This window comes from Dermochelys coriacea, chromosome 3 (genome assembly GCF_009764565.3).
Source record: "Dermochelys coriacea isolate rDerCor1 chromosome 3, rDerCor1.pri.v4, whole genome shotgun sequence".
Taxonomy (NCBI): Eukaryota; Metazoa; Chordata; order Testudines; family Dermochelyidae; genus Dermochelys; species Dermochelys coriacea.
The window spans coordinates 131,961,550-131,982,022 of NC_050070.1; the positions used below are offsets into that span (position 1 = coordinate 131,961,550).

General features: G+C 43.8%; 1 protein-coding gene and 1 long non-coding RNA gene across 2 annotated transcripts in view; one reads left to right on the forward strand and one right to left on the reverse strand.

The window, feature by feature from the left end:
* PGBD5 (piggyBac transposable element derived 5) overlaps window positions 1–20,473 on the forward strand; it is an 89,463-nt gene that overhangs the window by 29,226 nt on the left and 39,764 nt on the right. The gene's annotated exons all lie outside the window — the stretch shown is intronic.
* LOC119853585 overlaps window positions 18,654–20,473 on the reverse strand; it is a 56,973-nt gene continuing 55,153 nt past the window's right edge. The window contains exon 5 of the long non-coding RNA XR_005292137.2: window positions 18,654–18,768. This is a non-coding gene — a long non-coding RNA (uncharacterized LOC119853585). The remainder of the gene's footprint in view (window positions 18,769–20,473) is intronic.

Consider the following 20,473-nt stretch of genomic DNA (forward strand, 5'->3'; position numbering starts at 1 on the left):
ATTGCTTCCTTCTTTTACAAGCTGCAGAACATTACAGTTCCTGCTATTGCGGATCCAAAAGGAGCGTAGGGAGCTTCAAACAATGTGGGTTTGGGGCATGAATTGGTCACAGTGTTGGCAGTCTAAGCAGAGCAGGAAAACACTGAATGGACATGGAATTTGAATCTCAATTGACGTGATCTCAGAGTTGGAACATATCGGCAGGGCAGCGTGGGGAAACTTGCCCTGGTGCTGCCTATCCTGTGCTTCTTGGCACTCCAGGCTTGTCAAGCCTGAGCCCATCACCAGCACTGTACTCAAGCAAACGTTCATGGGGATGTTCATGGCTGTTGCATAAACTGCATGTTTTGTGAGTGACTTGATTTCCTTTTCCAAGCTCAGCAATGTAGAATCATTGAAATTGGGTGGGCGGGAGTGGACTGTGGGTCTGAAATGACAAACCATCCCTCATAAGAGAGGTCATTGAGGGTACTATAAGATTTCCACTCCTCATGAGCTTGTCGCCATGGCCCAGCCCCAGTCCGATGGCCCTGTGACAGCTTTGCAGTGCAGCCGCAGACTCTTGACAGAAGCGCCATGACAGGTGCTGATCAGTTATGCCTCCTGCACACAGGCACTGGAAAGAGGTTGTGTTCTGTTGCTGAGAGAATCGGATGCTATTTCTAGACACCGCTTTGTCTTCACCATATTGTTTGACAGTGATTTGTTTTTTCCACTCTCGGTGCAGTTGCAACTCCCCAAAAGCCTCCCCCGGAAATGTGACTGCATGCACGCTTCGCCATGGATTTACCACGTGCGTGCCACAGTGTAGGCTACTGCTCACTGGGCACAGCAGTGCTTCTGCACTGATAATTGCACCTCTTGTACATTTAAAAAACCATTGAAGAAAGCCTGTTGCCTCTTATTAAGGAATGATTAATTTAGCATTTAGCAGGCTTAGTGGAAAGACTAAGCAGTCAGCTGTGCATGACTCACAGTGCATTCCATGTGGTAAAAGGATTAAGAATGTTTACATGCATGGTATATAGGAGGGATTGGCAAACCTGTTTGGCCACTCCAAGATTGTGAGTTCAGAAGTTCAAACAACCCACATGGCTGGGTTTGTGTTCTGCCAAAGAGAGAATGGGAAAAGCAACAGAGAGAGGTGGAAAATCCAATGGGAAGAATAGGACAAAAATACAGCAGAGAGCGTACCCAATGAAAAATGCATCTAGAGATGGGGGAGGAGAAAAGGAGCAGGGACAGGGAGAATACACACATGTATGCACAGAGTACATAGAGCAGGCTTTGCAGGTGCAACAGGGTGGGGTTACCTGGTTAAGGAGCAGCTCTTGACCCCTTTCATCTCCAGTGTAGGGTTCATTTATCTGATTGCAGAGATGATTACTTTTCTTTCCCTAACAGAGAGCACACACACAAGCTTCTTTTTAGCTAGACAAATATCTTTGACTTGATTCCCCTGTAGGAAAAATCATGGATTTAGAACTATAGAAAATCTCATGACCTTAAACTAGTTAGAGAGGCTTACAGCAGAGACTGTTCAGTCATCAGCTGAGGGTGCCAGAGGTTCAAGCATTGGGTGAATGTATTTTATACTTATGAGTTCTCAAGAAAAGAGATTTCAGAGTAGCAGCCGTGTTAGTCTGTATTTGCAAAAAGAAAAGGAGTACTTGTGGCACCTTAGAGACTAACAAATTTATTAGAGCATAAGCTTTCGTGAGCTACAGCTCACTTCATCGGAAAAGAGAGAGCCCTATAATGTCTCCCCCTTCCTCATCCTGTAGGCAATATTCGAGTTCCAAGAGAAGCCTCATCCTCTGATTTCTGTGCCAGGTTTGGAATTTCCTCAGTTTTACTACACAGAATAGCAAAATCCCTTGTTTGAAGGATGTTTGGAACTGAGGTTTTGATTCAGGCCCTCATCTAGTTCTAACATGTGATGGTGCTTGCACTGCTCCAAATCCGTGTCTCACTATTGTGAAAGTCACATTCCAACCCACATCAGAGCATGTAAAATTGAGAGGGAGCGCTGACAGGTACTATGGAGATCTGAGGCTTGGTCTACACTACACAGTTAGGTTGATGTAAGGCAGCTTATGTTAATGTCTACATTACAATGCTGCTTCTGCCAAAGTAAGTGGCCCGCTACACTGGCATAATAACTCCACCTTCATGAGAGGCATAGCACTTATGTCAGTGTTGTTAGGGTGACATGGTGTCTGTGTACACACTGCGTTACTTACATTGGCTGTTGGCTGTCAGCCCTGAATGGGGCTGACAGCTAGCCCGCCCTCTAGCTCCCCCAGCTGTAAGCTGGGTGCTGGGCTCACAGCTGGGTCCCCCTCCCCACCTGCCCTGGTGCTGATAGTTTGAGTGCCAGGCTCACAGCAGTGTTTCCCCCCCCCAGCAGCTGTCAGCCTGGCACTGGGGTTCACCGCTGAAGCCCACCTGCCTGGGGTGACAACCTGCGCTGTGAGCTGAGCTCAATTTCACAGCACAGGAACCTACCAGCAGTGAAATTGACATTCTTGTCAGTTTCACAGCTCCAGCTGTAAGCCCCCAGCAGAGACAATAGCCTCTTTGAATCACACAAGAATGTCAGTTTCACTACTGGTAGGCTCCCTACTGTGAAACTGAGCCACTCGCTGGGCTCACAGATCAGGCTGTTATCCTGGGCCTGGGAGCTGTGAGCCCCATGCAGCTGTCAGTACCCCCACACTCTGGCTGTCAGTGCCCCACAATGCCCCACTTCAGATGGTGCAAGAACTCCTGATGAGGACGTGCACCATGGCAGAAGGATGGTAGTGTGGACACCAATAGCCAACTTAATTACTGCAGTGGCTGTAGGTCAACCTAACTTAAGTCAAATTAATTTTGTAGTGTAGACAAGCCCTAAGTATGGCTAACTAGTATTGTTGCTTAAAAAGGTAGAAACCCCAACTCTAGTTAAACCACTGCTGAGCTATCTGGATTTTCAATTGATTTTACTTTTTTACTCCAGATGATTTGCATTGAGTTTTTTAAAAATCAGTTTGTGAACAAAGCCCCATGCAAGTGCCTTATCAGATTAATTAACAGCAATAGGTCCTGTGGCATGTGTGTTTTGCATGTAAATGTAGGCATTAACCTCAAAGCTTTCAGCATCTCATTACATGGGTCACTCCCTCATTGACTTATTTATGAATGACAAATTAAATGTCCTGGTCCTTGGCATGGAAGACATAGTGTGCCATTTCCCATCTTCACACACAAATCTCTCCTTTGTAAGCAGGGTCCTAATAATGAGCTGGGAATGGCTGATTGGGCGGATCCTTTTTTATAGTTACAGAGTATTAGAAAGTGACCAGTTTGCAATGATTCTGGTGCAGGATGAGCAGTAGAATTGAATATATTGCTTCTTGGTTCATATTTTACCCAGGAATAACAAGCCTGAAGATACTTTATCTCAGTAAGTGCTCACAGATTAGATCCTTCCCATAAAGGGATATATGTATATGCTGGGGATTTAGCTGTGAGTCCCTTTAATCGTAATGGGAGTGACGCTGCTATAAAATGTCTCTGTGCTGCTTTGAAGATATACACCACATAAACCTACACAAATCAGGCAGTAGGTGCAGCTGTGGAACAGCTTTGTTTATAGTCTACTGAAAGCAGTAGTAGAGCTACTGTATGAAGTTAACCTTTTGAAAGCTGCCCCTAACCTGTTAGGTACATTCAGACAGATTATGTCAGCTGGACTGTCAGATGCAGCATATGTGTCCTGATGTTGGAGTGCAGTGTTCATAAAAAAATGCAGCAATACAAAAAGGTGGAATGGATCATCAGCAGTGGAACAGTTAAAAAATAAAGCTGAAGTTTAGTTGACAAGGAGTATATTTTCCTAGTCCTGTATCCAAATGATAAATAAATGCACAAAGTACAGTATAAGATGTAAGGTGACACATATAGTATTGGTTTTAATGTCAGCCGTGCTGCCTTAAGCTTTGTTTGTATAATGTTATCCATAAATCCTTGTGCACAGGTGGCAGGAGGATAGATCCTGTTTGGGTGCTGATAATACTGATTGACACATCTCCCACTAGAAATAAGCTATACATATAATTAAAGACATCAGCATTATCAGCTGTGGGCTTTTTGTTCCTTCCAACTCACTGGTCACAACCTGAAGGTTTAGTTTGTTTTTAAAATAATGAACACAAGGAAATATATTTAATTAAATGTTTAGGTTCTGGCTTAAATCCACAAAAGAAAATAGTTATATGAAAGGCTGCCACACAGCACCCTTATCCCCATCCCTCATGCTAAGACCATTTGGTGGCATATAGCATAGCACACAACCGATGGCAACCTTTTGACTGAGAGCCAAAAGCTGTTACCCTTAGCAGCCCAGTGTTGTTTCCATTGACTTCATTGGGTGCAGCAGCAGACCTCAGCTGGATGTTTGTTGGCCCATCTGAATGGAGTTGGTGTGCTAAGTCTAGCTCTTAGTGAGGCTGAGTAAGGAATGGGCAGCATGGAGACTCACTGGTGAGTTGGGGAAGCTGGTTTTACCATTACCTGTTGGGTTAAATAGAGCTCTCACACACATGCAGTGCATTCAGTAAAGAAAAAAATTATAAGCCATCAAGACCACGCTCTTTGTGAGCTACATAGTAGGGGTCTGATTCTCCTCTTACCTGCGCCAGGTTTACAGTTTAGACTTCAGTAGAATCAGTCCTATTTTATACTGGCATAAGTGAAAGGAGAATCAGGTCATAATGTTTGGCAAAGAACCAGAATTCATTGTAGTAAGTCTTTTAATCTAACACATCCTAGATTGTTTCACTCTGCTGTGGCAGTAAGAGGCTGAAATGTAGCAGTCCTTAGAACTGAACCAATGCTGTCCGTACCTGGGTGCAATGTTATCTTTCAGGGGGAGCTAGAGAATCTAAACATGCAGTTTTGCATTCAGCTTTAGCCCACAACAACCAGCTCTAAATTCTTTTTCTGGGTAATACTCAGGATGCCATGCGTGGATCACTTTATTGCTAGTGCTATAAAGGAAACAATCAGGTTTAATGCTGTGGGGCGAGGGAGGGAGGCAATTCACTGGAATATGCTCTGAACAGTTCTTTATGATGCCATTACAGATGCGGAATGGAAGCATTGTGTCAGAGAGCCATTTACTTTTGGAGTTTTAGCATATCCAGTCATGTCATATTTCACTAAGTAGTTTGGAACAAACTAACCTGAAAACAAATTTTAAACCAAAAGTACATTGTGGCAGTGTGCTCTCCCTTTAAGAGAGATTGGATTGGAACTGCAAGAATATAAAATAAGAATTTCCAAAAGGAAGTTAATCTAGCATAGATTCTGGCAGAGGAAAGATCTGCCAGTTCAATAGAACTACATGAATTTTCGCCAGCTGAGGATCTGGCTCCATGTTTATAAAATATCTAGCATTATATTCCAAAAATCAAACAGATTTGGACATACTGCTGCTTAGTCTCAAGAGAATGGGTGAAACCTCTGAAATACAGTAGAGTGAAATGCAGCAGAAGAAATAAACACTCTTTAGTGTTTATAATCTATAGTTCTGCAAATTAAATTTCCCATTACCTGGTAATGTCAGAGTTACAAATGGATGAATGGACTCATGGTGAACTCCTCCCAAGCTACGGGGAGCAGGGTTGGTTGGAAAACTGAATTTCTGTTCCACAGGAAATTCGGACATTTCAAAGTTTGCTATATGCTATGTGCTCATATGCTATGAGAGCAGGAAACCTATTATGTAAGAGCCAAAATAGGGATTTGTTCTTGTCTTTACAAATCACACGCTCTTCCGTCAAACACCAGCATAATTTTTCATCCATTATTTAAGCTTCAAAGGTGGAGAGAGTTTGGGATCCCATCAGTGCCTAGCAATATACTGTGACAGGGTGCTATTTGTAAACACCCTGGTCACTGAAGTTGCTGTAGCCCAGAAACGGCTGCAGGCTTACTTGGAATCAATCAACCTGTTACTCTGGTGGGGATGGATTACTGACACTTGGTGGCAGTTGTTGAGCTAATGAGGCAATTGGCTTTTTAATGGGAAGAACAGGAAGTAAAGGGGAGGGTGAAGGAAAGAAGCTCTGTGAAAGGCTTCTTCTGCTATGTACCGATGTTATGGCCTCTCCTGGTTTGAAACAAAGGGCTGAGGGTGCATGTGGTGGAAAAAAATAACAGATTGTGTGTGTTTGTAAGCAGAGCTGCTCATCGGGTAGCTGAAGAAGTGCCCTGTGACGTGTACTTTATCAAATCTCTTGCTCTCAGTCTGTAAACTCTGTTGATGAGTTATTAATGGTGGGAAGGTAATGATAACTGGGAGAATGATATCAAATATTAATTTTGCATGTATGAAATTCATTAGGCTAGTCGAAGCACATTGCTTTCCCAGCCTTATTAACTAAGCAAATAGAGAAAAAAGTAATTTATTCAAAATGTGAAATTCAAATGAATTATCTGCTGAATGTCATTTTTGTGGCAGTGCTGGGGGACTGATCGTTAAGGGCCCAGTCCTGTACTGAGCCCCAGTGAAGCACCTGCACATACTGGGTGGGGCTCCATGCAGATGCAGGGAACCATGTCTGCTAGTCTCATTTGTAAGATCAAGACCTAAATTGTTTCTTTTTTTTCTTTGTTTTCCTAAGCCTCCTTGGATGCTTTACCATTTTTACAACTTATTTCTTGCCTGCAGGCAGCTGCAGTAAGCATTATTAAAGCCAGAGCTCACTCTTTTTAATGCACACAGTATAAGGGCTAGGGTCTCATATCTACTCCTGAATCAGGTTTCCAGTGTAGTTTTCTCTGCCTTTGCTTCCTCACTGTCTTCATGACTGATTTTTCCACCACCCCTGCCCCCACATGATTAAGGAGCCATTGCCCTGTTGATTGACTTTGAGATAGACATTACTTCCACATGCAAAGTATAAAATTAAGCCAACTTGTTCTGAAAGTTGCTGCTGTTTCAGCCATCTGCAGCGGATTTCATGTGGTACCTGTGACAGGTTGGATCACAGAAAATCCCCTTGGGACTGCCATCTGATATGCTGGGACTACCTCTGAGCCCATTTTTCCTGGAAGCTTGGGACTTCAGAACCCTACCTGGTTGTGCCAGACACCCGAGCCTGCTACAAACACAGACCCAGGTCTGAACCACATCCCACACAAGCTGCAGGCTTAACTGAAAACAGCTTAAGAAGTGTTCCTGTCACCAGCACTCAGATGCTCAGCTTCCAACAGTGTCCAAACCCCAAATAAATCCGTTTTACCCTGTATAAAGCTTATACAGGATAAATTCATAAATTGTTTGCCATCTATAACACTGATAGAGAGATATGCAGAGCTGTTTGCCCCCCTCCCCAGGTATTAATACATACTCTGGGTTAATAAATAAGTAAAAAGTAATTTTATTAAATGCAAAAAGTAGGATTTAAGTGGTTCCAAGTAATAACAGACAGAACAAAGTGAATTACCAAGCAAAATAAAATAAAACATGCAAGTCTAAACCTAATACAGTAAGAAACTGAATACAGATGAAATCTCACCCTCAGAGATGTTCCAGTAAGCTCCTTTTACAGACTAGTCTCCTTCTAGTCTGGGTCCAGCAATCACTCACACCCCTGTGGTTACTGTCCTTTGTTCCAGTTTCTTTCAGGTATCCTTTGGGGGTGGAGAGGCTATCTCTTGAGCCAGCTGAAGACAAAATCGAAGGGTCTCCCAGGGGCTTAAATAGACTTTCTCTTGTGGGTGGAGACCCTCTCCTATCCAGAATTCAGCTCCAAGATGGAGTTTTGGAGTCACATGGGCAAGTCACATGTCCATGCATGACTGAGTTCCTCACCAGCCAGGCCACATTCATGGGAAAGCTCTGATATGGATTGGCATCTCCAAGTTCATTGTTATCTTAAGTGTTCTTGATTGGGTACTTACTGAGAATAGTCTTTTCTCGGGAAGCTGACCAATTGCTTCATTGAGGCTACTTAAAATTAAACAAGTACATAGCCAATATTGATAACTTTGAATACAAAAATGATACTTGCATACAAATAGGATGAATATATTTAGTAGATCATAACCTTTACAGAGATACATTAAATGGCATATGTAGGATAAAACATATTCCAGTTATGTCATATATAAGTTTATAAGCATATTCCCATAAAGCATTATGGGGCGCAAGTCACACCCGCCTCCTGAACTTACTGCCAGAGACATGGACACTGTCTATGGCGGAGGCAATACATGTAAAATCCTCTGGTCACTCTCCCTTTTAGTACCTTTAAACCATATGATGGTATCTATAGGTGTTCTAGCAAGGTTTGGGGTTCCTGGTCCCCGGATGCCTAAAAACAGGTTGGGGTGTAGTATTGCTAACAGAATGCAGACAGCAATATCTGTTAAAGTGTAGGTGTCTTGACATTTAGCCACCAATGCCATGAGGCAGTGTACGTTATTTTCCCCTTCCACACAGCAGTGGGGGCCCATTATGCTTTTACTGCTGTGCCAAGCTTCCAATCTGTTTACAGGTATAAGCTGAAAAGTAACATGCTTGTGGGGCTGTCTTGTCACCACCCCTAGCATGTATAACAGTTTCTTCCACAACTCATATATGTCCCACTTTTTTAAAGGGTTTACCACTAGTATTAACTCCTTTGTCTTGACTCATAGATGAAGGACCAAAAGACACAAGATTAACAGCAAATCTACAGCGGACAGGCTTTGTTTACACAACTTAGCTTGTTTAGTGTCTATTGCATTTCCCAATTTCTTTCTTTTAATTACCCAAATTCCTGGTAGGTGCTCCGGTACAGATTCTTCTGCCTCTTTGGAGAAGGCTTTTAATTCAGACATGTGTTTGAGGGTTTGGCAAGGAAATGGTGTACAGCAACCATGCCTACCCTCAGCCCCTCCCTCTGGAATTTCTTCGGCTCGGACCCCGCCCCCTTATGGAGCTTCTCAAGAGCAGAGTTCTTCTTCCCCCAGCCTTGAAGAGACTGTTATTTTTTACAAGGGTGGAAGGAATAACATTCTTTAATGGAGTGCTTTGGATCGGTAAGATCCCCCTCGGCCAACCCACTCTTTTCCCCCAACAGGTTAGCTGGATGGACTCCCCCCCTCCAGGAGATCTGACCCCCAGTCTTCCCTTAAAACCTAATCCACAAGAGAGGGGTCTGGCATTTTACATGCAGATTTTTCACCCTCCTCCTGGGAAAGAGCCTTCCTACAAAAGGTGGGCAGACCCTCCGGTCTCCCCTCACCTTCCATCTGGACTTCCCTTTTTGGGCCCCCCCACTGGACCAGACACTCCTGTATCCCCCAAAAGGGAAGGTGACCCTGGTTCAGCAGTGGGCTCACAGCTACCAGCTATGACAGACCCTACACTGGCCAGAAAATGTTTCGCCTTTCACTCAGGTTGGGCTTGCTTCCAGCTAGAAGCAAGGGGTTGGGGTCCATTCCCACCACAGCAGTCACCAGGACCCCAACTTCCACCTTCGGTTCACACGTCTCTGTGCACTTCAAGGCAGGCCCAGTCCCCTGTTGACCTGCAACTTCCTGGCAGTCAACAGCCGGGATGGCCTCCCTGCTACAAGGTGGAACGTTCCCCTCCCCCGGGCAGATGATCACGGGACAGGAGCTGATTTCGTCCAGCCCCTCCGTCTGGGACTTACCTTGGGCCCTGGGGCTACAGGAACTGGTTAGGACCATTCCTGCCCCCAAAGCTGCACTTTTCACTGCTACTGCGGAATTTAAGAGATACTCTCCTATTCCCCCAGCAGTCCATGTGACTTCACCCCCACCCCGGGGCTTTTAGCACAAGTTTCCTTCTCGCTGTTAACCAACCCTGTGACAGATTCTGCCACATCAGAGAAATCATTTCCCAGAAGAAATGTGTGCCACTGTTGCAACAGTTAGCTCAGCCTGCAAACAACCAGTTTCCATATGCACCTTAGCTATAGGTGCAAGAACTTTACCTCCCACCAGTTCTAATTCTGCTGTTTTCCCTGGCAACAAATCCTTCTCCTGGATCAGGTCCCTTCTGACCACAGAAATCTCTGCTCCCATGTCCCTTAAGCCAACGAGTACTTTCCCATTAAGTTTAACAGCATGCATATGCTCACTGCTTGGTTGTGTAGAAGCAACCTTTACAAATCCTGTGTGGAAAGAGGCGGCAGCCTGGCTCTGAGAAGTAGCAGCTTCATGTGTTACCTGCTGCCTGTTCCTTCTTAGCCAAGGGCAATTATTCCTCAGGTGCTTAGTGGACTTACAATGATAGCACTTCTTGGTCTCCTCTTCTTGTACAGGAGATTTGGGATGAGAAACAGGAATGGAGAAGTGTCATATATATAAAGGGAAGGGTAACCACCTTTCTGTATACAGCGCTATAAAATCCCTCCTGGCCAGAGGCAACATCCTGTTACCTGTAAAGGGTTAAGAAGCTCAGCTAACCTGGCTGGCACCTGACCCAAAGGACCAATAAGGGGACAAGATACTTTCAAATCTTGGGGGGGGGGGGTTTGTTTGTGCTCTTTGTTTACTTGGTTGTTCTCTCTTGGGACTGAGAGAGGCCAGACAGAAATCCATTTTCTCTATCCCATCCTAATCCAAGTCTCCAATATTGCAACCAGTATAGGTAAACCAGGCAAGGCGGATTAGTTTATCTTTTGTTTTATGTGAATTTTCCCTGTATTAAGAGTGAGGTTTATTCCTGTTTTCTGTAACTTTAAGGTTTTGCCCAGAGGGGGATCCTCTGTGTTTTGAATCTTGAATACCCTGTAAAGTATTTTCCATCCTGATTTACAGAGGTGATTTTTACCTTTCTTTTTTTTTAATAAAATCCTTCTTTTAAGAACCTGACTGATTTTTCCATTGTTCCAAGATCCAGGGGTTTGGATCATTGATGATTTTGTAACCAGTTGGTTAGGATATTATTCTCAAGCCTCCCCAGGAAAGAGGGTATGTAGGGCTTGGGGGGATATTTTGGGGGAAGACATTTCCAAGTGGTCTCTTTCCCTGTTCTTTGTTTAACACGCTTGGTGGTGGCAGCATAGGGTTCAAGGACAAGGCAAAGTTTGTACCTTGGGGAAGTTTTTGACCTAAGCTGGTAAGAAGAAGTGTGGTGGGGGGGTCTTTCATGTGGGTCCCCACATCTGCACCCTAGAGTTCAGAGTGGGGAAGGAACCTTGACAGGGGGTGAACGCCCAGCCTCTTTTTTTCCCCAGAGGTAAAACGGTGATTCTGCTTTCCTCCCACCCTGCACCCTGCTGCCAGTGGTTTGTGTTTAATTGCAGCTTGTGACTGCTCGGAAGAGTCTGCAAACCCAGCTAATTCCCCCATGGCACCCACCTTTTTGTCCCACAAATACTGTTTTACATCATCACTGCCCATATTCAAGAATTGTTCCTGAGTAACCAAATCACACATTCCTTCCAAGCTTGTAATGCCTTTTCCCCTCACCCACTTATCTACCAGATCTCTCATTTCATTTACATAAACCACATTGCTCAATCCAGATCGCTTCTTAAGACTCCTGAATTTAACCCCGTAGGTTTCAGGTGTAATCTGAAACTGTTTCAAACCCAGTTCCTTAAATTTACCTGTGTATTTATGGCCTCAGGAATGCCCCCCGCCTCAAAAAACAAACCAAAAAACCCTTGGTGCAATGGCAGTACCAGTGTATTTGAAAATAATTTTAAGATTGAGTTTGCAAATGGACATGTATCTGTCCATAATTGTTTCCTAATATGCACTCTGAATACCTAGTCCAGGACTCTTTTCAGGGTAATAAAGTCCCATTTATTCAAAGATAATAGAGGATTTATAATTTTTCAGCTAAATAAGATTTTGGACAAATATCCAAAAACCCCTCAGTGCAAAAGATACACATCTGGAATTGTGACCCAATTTCAGATAACTTTTGGATAAGTGTAGCTCAAGTAAATGAGGTTCTACTATAACTTGTAATTACTTAAAGGTGCAAATCCACTAATCAAGGCTTATTGCACAGTTTGCTCTCTCTGTGGAAAATACATGTGTGCTACATTTTTCATGTGGTGACAATTAACTAAAGAAGCTTGCCCACTTATCTTAGGCTGGTCATTTCAGCATGTAACAGGTTTTGTGTTGTTAAAGTGTGCTTAACAATTGTGCTTAAAAAAACAACACACCCTCTAAAAGATCCTTGTCGGCTTCCATATTTTCATTGGTAAAATATGACAAATTATTTTTTTTAAAGATAATAGAGGTGGACAGATGGCCTTGCAAATGACATTTAGTCAACAACTATGTTGACGTGCAAGCCAGAGATGAATTTAATTCATTCTTCCATAGCTGCGTAGGTTCTGCATGGCTAACAGTAGTAGAATCTTATTTTTTGTCACCAAAGAAAGCAAATAGGACTCTGTATGGGCACAGAGAGCAGATCTGTTGAGTAAAATGGTGTTTCTTTTACGTAATCACGTTTCAAGGCAGAACTGCACTTTAAGTGACAGCTACTGAAAATGTAATTACACACGAAATTGACTGTTTTGTGCTCCTGACTGCATAACCAGCTTTCTGAAAATGGAGCCCAATATCTACATACTGTCAATATCCCCATGTCTCAGGAACAGAATATTTCACCTTCATAAAGCCGTCTACCTTATGAACATACCTGTTGCCCCTGCTCTCAGCCTGCTTCTCCTAAGGGCAGGGTTTCAAAATTGCCTCCCTCGTCACCCCTGTAGGATGCCAAGGTCCTAATGCTGAATGCAATAATTAGTACTCTAGGGGGGAATTCCATGCCTAAAAATTCTGCACACAATTTTTTAAAATTTTGCATATTTTATTTGTCAAAATAACATAATATCATGCCAGCTTCAATTATTTTGGTAATTTATTTCAAAATATCTAGTAGCAAGTATGCCTGTAACAATACAGACAGCAAAAAAAAAAAAAAAAATACAGGAAATGTTTTTTGACGTTTCTTACTAGGCATATTAATATAGAACTTTGAGTAATAATTCATTTACACTACAATGCAGAACTGTATTTTCCCCCCCACTTCTCAGAAGCAGAGCAAAGGCTTGGGGGAATGGAGTAGCTGTGGGAGAGGGAAGGAGCCTGGGCATGAACCTAGAGGGTTGTTGGATATGGGAGGGAGAAATATGGAACAGGGTTGTTGGTTGGTTGTTTTTTTTCTTTTGCAGAACGGTGATTGTTTGAGAGTTGGGGAGCCTCCCGCATGCAGACCCAGACTGACCTCTAGCCTCTCCCATTAAGTCAGGCACATGTCCCCAAGTCCATCCTTAGGATTTATGGGGCCCTACGCAGTATTATTAAACTGGTGCCCCTATGCCCGACGGCAGCCCGGGCTCACACCTGGGGGTGGGTGCAGGGAGGGACGAGGCAGCAAAGGATACTGAGCCACCCGGCTTGCCTCACAGCAGCAGAGAGTCCAGTTCCCCGCAGAGACCCCATACCCTCTCCCTCACGCAGAATGCGCGGCGCCAGCGCACTCGGCTCTGTGAATACGACCCCCGCCTAAGGACACTGCAGCATGCGCTGGGTGTGCGGGAGCCAACTCGCTCTTACCTGCTGTCATGGGCAGTGGGTGAAGCTGTCACTGCTGGAGGCTAGCTCCCCAGCCCACCTCTTCTGCCTGTGTCCCCCCGCCCATACTCCACCCCTGCTCTGCCCTAGGCCCCTCCTCTCCCCACTGTCTCCCTCCTCTTTTCCCTCCCCTCCCTGCTCACCCCCTTCCAGCCAAATCCCTGAACCCAAATGAAGCAAATGACATTTTGAAAAACACATTCTTCTACAATTTCTTTCTAAAGAAAATTGGGCATAATTTCCACTGCATGCCAGAAGGGGAAGACTGGACATGCAGAAGGTACCTAATTAAAAGCACTAAATTTGAGAATAAAAAATGTCAGTCACAGGTTTTTTGATATACCCTGAAGTTTGTCAGAGATTTATTTGCAAAAACTTTGTAGTAAGGACAAGTCAGCTGTCCTGCTGAATACAACATTAAATATTATGGAATACATGATGCAGCTCTTCTCTGTTTTATATTTTATTAATCAGTATTTCTAAGCTGATTTTGTATTTTAAATGTACTCTTAAGCCTTCATAAAGTAATCATTCCAGATTACTACATATTTAACTCACTGAAACAAAGGCATTTTAAATTAATCAGTCACAGAGGTTTAGTATGTACATAATAATATTCATTGCTTTTAGAAAAAGGGACCACTAATTTACTTTGTGTGATCTCCATAACAATATACATGTTTACAAAACTTCACCAACTTTAAAAAATGTTTCCAAAGATTTTAGGCATAACAAAGGATTTTATATCTTACTAAACGTGTGCATTTTGCTGGAGGGAGTCTCTTAAAAATACACCTCTACCCCGATATAATGTGGTCCGATATAACGCAAATTCAGATATAAAGCGGTAAAGCAGCGCTCTGGGGAGTGGGGCTGCTTTACCTCTTTATATCCAAATTCATGTTACCACAAGTGGTGCCTCTGCGCTCCCCCCCCTTACTTGCTGCGGCCCCCCCACCCCAGCTTAACTCCGCCTCCTCCCACGAGCGCGCCGTGCCAAACAGCTGATTCGCGGCAAGCCTGGGAGGGAGGGGGGAGAAGCGGAGTTGCGGCGGCACACTCAGGGGAGGAGGCAGAGCGGAGGTGAGCTGGGGCGGGGGGGGGGCCGCAGCAAGTAACTGGGAGGAGGGCGCAGAGGAACCGCACCCCGTCACAGCTGACCTCTGCCTCCCCCCTGAGTGTGCCACTGCCGCTCCGCTTCTCCCCCACCCACCTCCTTCTTTCCTTCCTTCCAGGCTTCCTGCGCCAAACACCTGATTGGCGCAGCAAGCCTGGAAGGGAGGGAGGGAGAAGCAGAGCGGCAGCAGCATGCTCAGGGGAGGAGGCGGAGGCAGAGCAGAGGTGAGCTGGGGCGGGGAGTGGTTCCTCTTCCTACCCCGATATAACACAGTCTCACCTCTAAGACAGTTAAGATTTTTTGGTTCCTGAGGACCGCATGATATCGGGGTAGAGGTGTAGTTCATCAAATAGAAGTAAAGAAAGGGAAACTGGTTTGTCCAGCTATCTGGAAGGAAAGGGGTGTTGTCCCATTAAGGTAGGGTGACCAGACAGCAAATGTGAAAAATCAGGAAAGGGGATGGGGAGTAATAGGAGCCTATATAAGAAAAAGACCCAAAAATTAGGACTGTCCCTACAAAATCGGGACATCTGGTCACCCTACTTTAAGGGCTGTCTTCAACAGGGGTGTGAAGGGAGAAAGGCAAGAAAGGAAGGGATACTTTGGAAGCAAGTTTTTGTACTATAGTAATTAAAATTAAAATATGTATTTTAGATAAGGGTGGTCTTTTGAAGGATTTATTTAAAAAACTGTATGTCTGAAGATCCAAGTATTTAAGGCTAAAGATGAATACTCATATTGAGCATCTAAAAATCTGTGCAAGGATTTTTTAAGAGATGTGATTTTATAATCTTCAGCAACACACTAATGAAATATTTTTAAAGCAAATTTTAAACTAAGATCCTGTAGCCTAACATGTTCTGAATAAATATCACAGTAATGCACAACTGTTTTTGTCAGTAAATTCAGAAACTGACAGTATATACCTGGGGGTTGGCAAATGCCTATTAAATGGCTTCATTACCACTTGAATGGCTCTTTAACAGTTTCAGTGTTGTGCTAAAAAGAAAGGGAGTACTTGTGGCACCTGTACGAGTTTTTTCATGAAGTTGATAGATTTCCACTCCATATGGCTAAATTCAGTGCCTTACATAATAACAGGTTTCAGAATAGCAGCCATGTTAGTCTGTATTTGCAAAAAAGAAAAGGAGTACTTGTGGTGCCACAAGTACTCCTTTTCTTTTTTGCGAATACAGACTAACATGGCTGCTACTCTGAAAAGTGTTGTGCTAATAGCTCTGGCAGGCTGGAAGACCTTTTTTTCCCACTTTTAAGTTACCAGAGCCTCTCCAGAGGAAGACTCACCAAGCTGCAGCAGCCAGCTGGGGCAGCCTGCAGGAACGGTCAGAACAGGATAGGAAGAGGTGGGAGGGTGGACACGAAGACCCAGGGGTGCTCCAAATTTTTGCTCCATACATGCTGCATATGCCTAAGGATGGCCCTGCATGTCACCATGTGTCCTTGAACCCCCATGCTCTCTTCTGTCCTCATGTGGCCCTTCACTCCCAATTACCCCACTGGCTCCTGTACCCCCACCCCAGTCTTCCCCACTATCCCTTCTGAACCCTAGTCTGTGTGACACCTCAGCAACACCATGTGCCCCACTTTGTCTATCCCCCCGTATCTTGTGCCTCCTCTCCTGGCCCTGCTGGCAGGGCACAGTGAGTAAAGCAGGCTCTGCCCTCCCTCTCTGAGGCTGGCTGCTTGGGCCCCTGAGCCTGCTGCTCTCTTTTCTCGTGCCTCCTAGTGGGCAAAAGGTGTAAATGCAACTTCCCTTTACCTCCCCATTAGAATCACTTATGCTGCAGGGCATATTAATTCGGCACTTGCACAGTGGCACAGAATTCTCCCAGGAGTATAACTAGGCAAGACTACTTATACAAGTCATGTTATCAAAGAGCCATATCTAGTGGGCAACATTGAAGCTTAGTCAAGTGATATCCAAAGAAAATGTAAACATTTTGATAACATGGCATCGATCCCTTTTCTCTCTCTCAGCTGCTTGGTGCTGCCCTTCCTTTGCAGCTGTCCTGAACATCAACCTGCAGGTAATTCCTGAGTATCACGTTCTGGGGTGCAATCCAAACTAGTGAGGTGTTGTCATGACCTGCCCTGCAACCTTGGGTGCCTCACAATGCTTTGTTGCTGTAGCTCACAACTTGGGTTGCTCACAATCAGCCCACCATCATGCAGGTCAAACCCTGAGTTTCTGTTTATAGCCACAGCCCTAATCCAGCAACTCAAACACCAGCAGCCTGTCAGTAAGCACCAGATACACGCTGGCATCCTGCAGCCTTGGTTACTATCTGCAGGGTGACCCCAACACACTCCCAGTCCCAGTTTTCTCTCCAAAACATGTGTTCTGCACTGTCCAGCCCTTTCATGGACAGTTCAGGTGTCATAGGTCCATGACCCCTGTAGGGGGTCAGTATACAACAGTTTGCTACTTTAATTGGGGTTACCAAACAATGCAGTTTAAACACAACACTGATTTGATTAAATAATAAAATAAGTTTAATTACAAAGAGACTTTGAGTAAAAGTGTGAGGTACTGAAGTCAGAAATGATTATAAGAGAAATAAAGATAAAATGCTTTTTAGTAATTAAACTTAAATTAGACCTAGTTTAAGGTAAAATCCCTTACCATATGTTCCCAGCAACATAGCTGACCAAATTCTCATATCAGGATCTGCCCCCATAGTCTAAAGGGCTGGTTTCTTTGTTGTCTTAGGTGAAAGAGCGAGAGAGTGTCTGTGGGGTGGTTTTGGGCCTCACTGTTATAGTCCTGTCACCTGTTGAAATGCATCTTCCTGAGAGTTAGCCCTAGATAAAGTTCCTGTTAGCTGTGAGGATGGAGACAGGGAGTCTTGTCGTGAAAGAGATTCCATGTTGTTGTTTGCTAAAATGCAGATTGATCTGCGCCTGCCCCCGCCCCCCTTGGCTGCCAAAGAATGCCAGTGATTGCCAGTCAGCTTTGATGACACCTAGGGAGAAGTGTTAGCTTGCCCTTTGTCTTTGAGAAACAGGTTTACCCCCCCGCCCTGCCCCTCCCCAGACTTATCTGGTTAAACACATTTCAGTCATAATTTCAGTTTATATTAATAACCTTACATATGTTTCACCATGATATTATTGACCATCAAGTTGTTAATTTTCAAATGATACTTCAAGGCATGTTTTGTACAAAGATTATTACAATGGTATGTATGATTTGAATACAGGGGTGCATTCAGTCACCCTATGGCACTGTGCTCTCTGACTTGTACTACATGATCCTTTGTAGTCCAGTTTGCCTTTCAGAAATCATTTCACTGGTTTGGGCGGGCAGGTATACAGAACTTTGATAGTAAGAAGAGAACTCCACTGTAACAGGCTTTATGATGATAAAAGGACAGCAGCAACAGTTATAGTCTGGGCTACATAAACATATCCATTACAACACCTTGTTCTCAGTTGCATCTAAAAAACATGCACTATTTATGATGAAAGTTTCCACTTGCACTCTGCACAGTGGTTTTTTTCCTCCTGTTTTGGTAAAGTGTATAACAGTTCAGCTGCTTTTAAATCTGCACTATTTTGCATACAATATAATCACTTACTAGAATATAAAATTCTACCTGTATTAGCTTTTTTCATAAAAGAAGTTCACTACCCCCTCCCCCCCCCCGCCATTTCCTGACTATTGATAGCTTAATTTTGCAACCTTAACATTCTGTGTGTCATTTTTGATGGAGTTAGAATATCCTAAAGGTTCTTCTTGTTTACTAGGCAATAACTAAATAGCTTGAGCTTAACAGAGACTGCAGCCGAAACAATGTATGTAAAGCAAACACAATTTGATGCCAAGTTAGCCCATGATCACTTTGTTTTTACCAAGTTAAGAGGAAGCCCTCAAGGAGAAATCCAGGGAGTACAAACCAGGCAGTCCAAAACCAAAAGAGGTTTTAATGAATCTTTCTGATACAAAGCCACAGGATTACACACTTCTCTTCTTCAAGCCTTTGACATTCAAGCTGAATCAGGACCCAAGTAGTCACGTACTGCAAGGAAAACACTTTCCTGTTATTAACCAGAATTTCAAATGCTCATGTCTGCTCAAAAGTCATTAGAGGGACAGGAGCCTGCTTAGGGCGTAGGAGACATGGTACTGAGTTAAGAAGCTAAGGCTCATAACAGTAATCTGTATGCTTTCAAAAAAAAAAAAAAAAAAAAAAAAAAAGAAAAGGAGTATTTGTGGCACCTTAGAGACTAATTCAGTGTTCATTGCATTTTTTTTTTCCTGTTAGAATAAAATAAAGGCTTGAAAACTTCCATAGATTCATAGATACTAAGGTCAGAAGGGACCATTCAGATCATCTAGTCCGACCTCCTGCACAATGCAGGCCACAGAATCTCACCCACCCACTCCTACGAAAAACCTCACCTATGTCTGAGCTATTGAAGTCCTTAAATCATGGTTTAAAGACTTCAAGGAGCAGAGAATCCTCCCTCAAGTGACGGGTGCCCCATGCTACAGAGGAAGGCGAAAAACCTCCAGGGTCTCTTCCAATCTGCCCTGGAGGAAAATTCCTTCCCGACCCCAAATATGGCGATCAGCTAAACCCTGAGCATATGGGCAAGATTCACCAGCCAGATACTACAGAAAATTCTTTCCTGGGTAACTCAGATCCCATCCATCTCAGGGGATTAGGCCTATTTTCCATTTTCTCTGCAGTTCAGTCAGAAAACAAAACTAAAGGGAGGAAGTGCAAGGTTTCTCCTTTGTTATGTGGGTGATGTGCTAAATAAGGAACATATCTCAACAAGAATCATATATAATGCAAGATAGAAAAGTTTGTCCATATGGTGTTTTAGTTTGTTCTACAAAGGCCTGATCTTGCTCTGATTGCAGTCAATGACAAAATTCCATAGATTTCAGAGGGTACCGAATCAGATTCACAGATAGCATGGCCTAGATACTGTGGTGATTTATGCAATGTTGCACCAGTGTGTATGTAGTAACCAGCAAGGTGGTGGTAATAGCATCCAAGAGAGAACATGGAAAAAGACAGAGGGCTGATAATGCACAGCAAATTCGACAGGAGCTTGAAATGCAGTACAGGAGCAAAAAAAGCCATTCAAGTTTTGACTGCAGGGGAATTATGTCACCTTGCATGGAGGCAAGAATCTCTCTCAATATGGCTGTCATGTGCCTGATCCTAGAATATTGCATTTATAGTACCATCTTATTTAGAAGATGGACAAACTGGAGAGAATTCAGGGAGGAGCAATGACAACAATTAGGGGCTGGAAGGACAGATATATGGGGAAAGATTAAGACGGCTAAATATGTATAGCTTGACTCAGAGACTAAGGCCATGTGTCCACTACGGGGACTATAGCAACATAACTACAGCTATGCCAGCATAACCCTGTAGTGTAGACACAGCTTTCAGTGATGGAAGGGGTTTTTCCGCTGTAGGGGCACCACCTTCTCAAGCAATGGTAGCTAGGTCAACGGAAGCATTCTTCCATCGATCTCGCCGCATTTACACTGGGGGTTAGATTGACATTGCTCAGGGCTGTGGATTTTTCACATCCCTGAGCGCTGTAGCTATGTTGACCTAAATTTTAAGTGTAGACTAGTAGGCCTAGGAGGGAATGTGACAGTCTATAAATAGCTGAAGGGCATAAATATTGAAGAGGGAGAAGAATTATTTAGAGTGATATATGGGATGTAACCAGAAAAAATTATATGAAACTAAG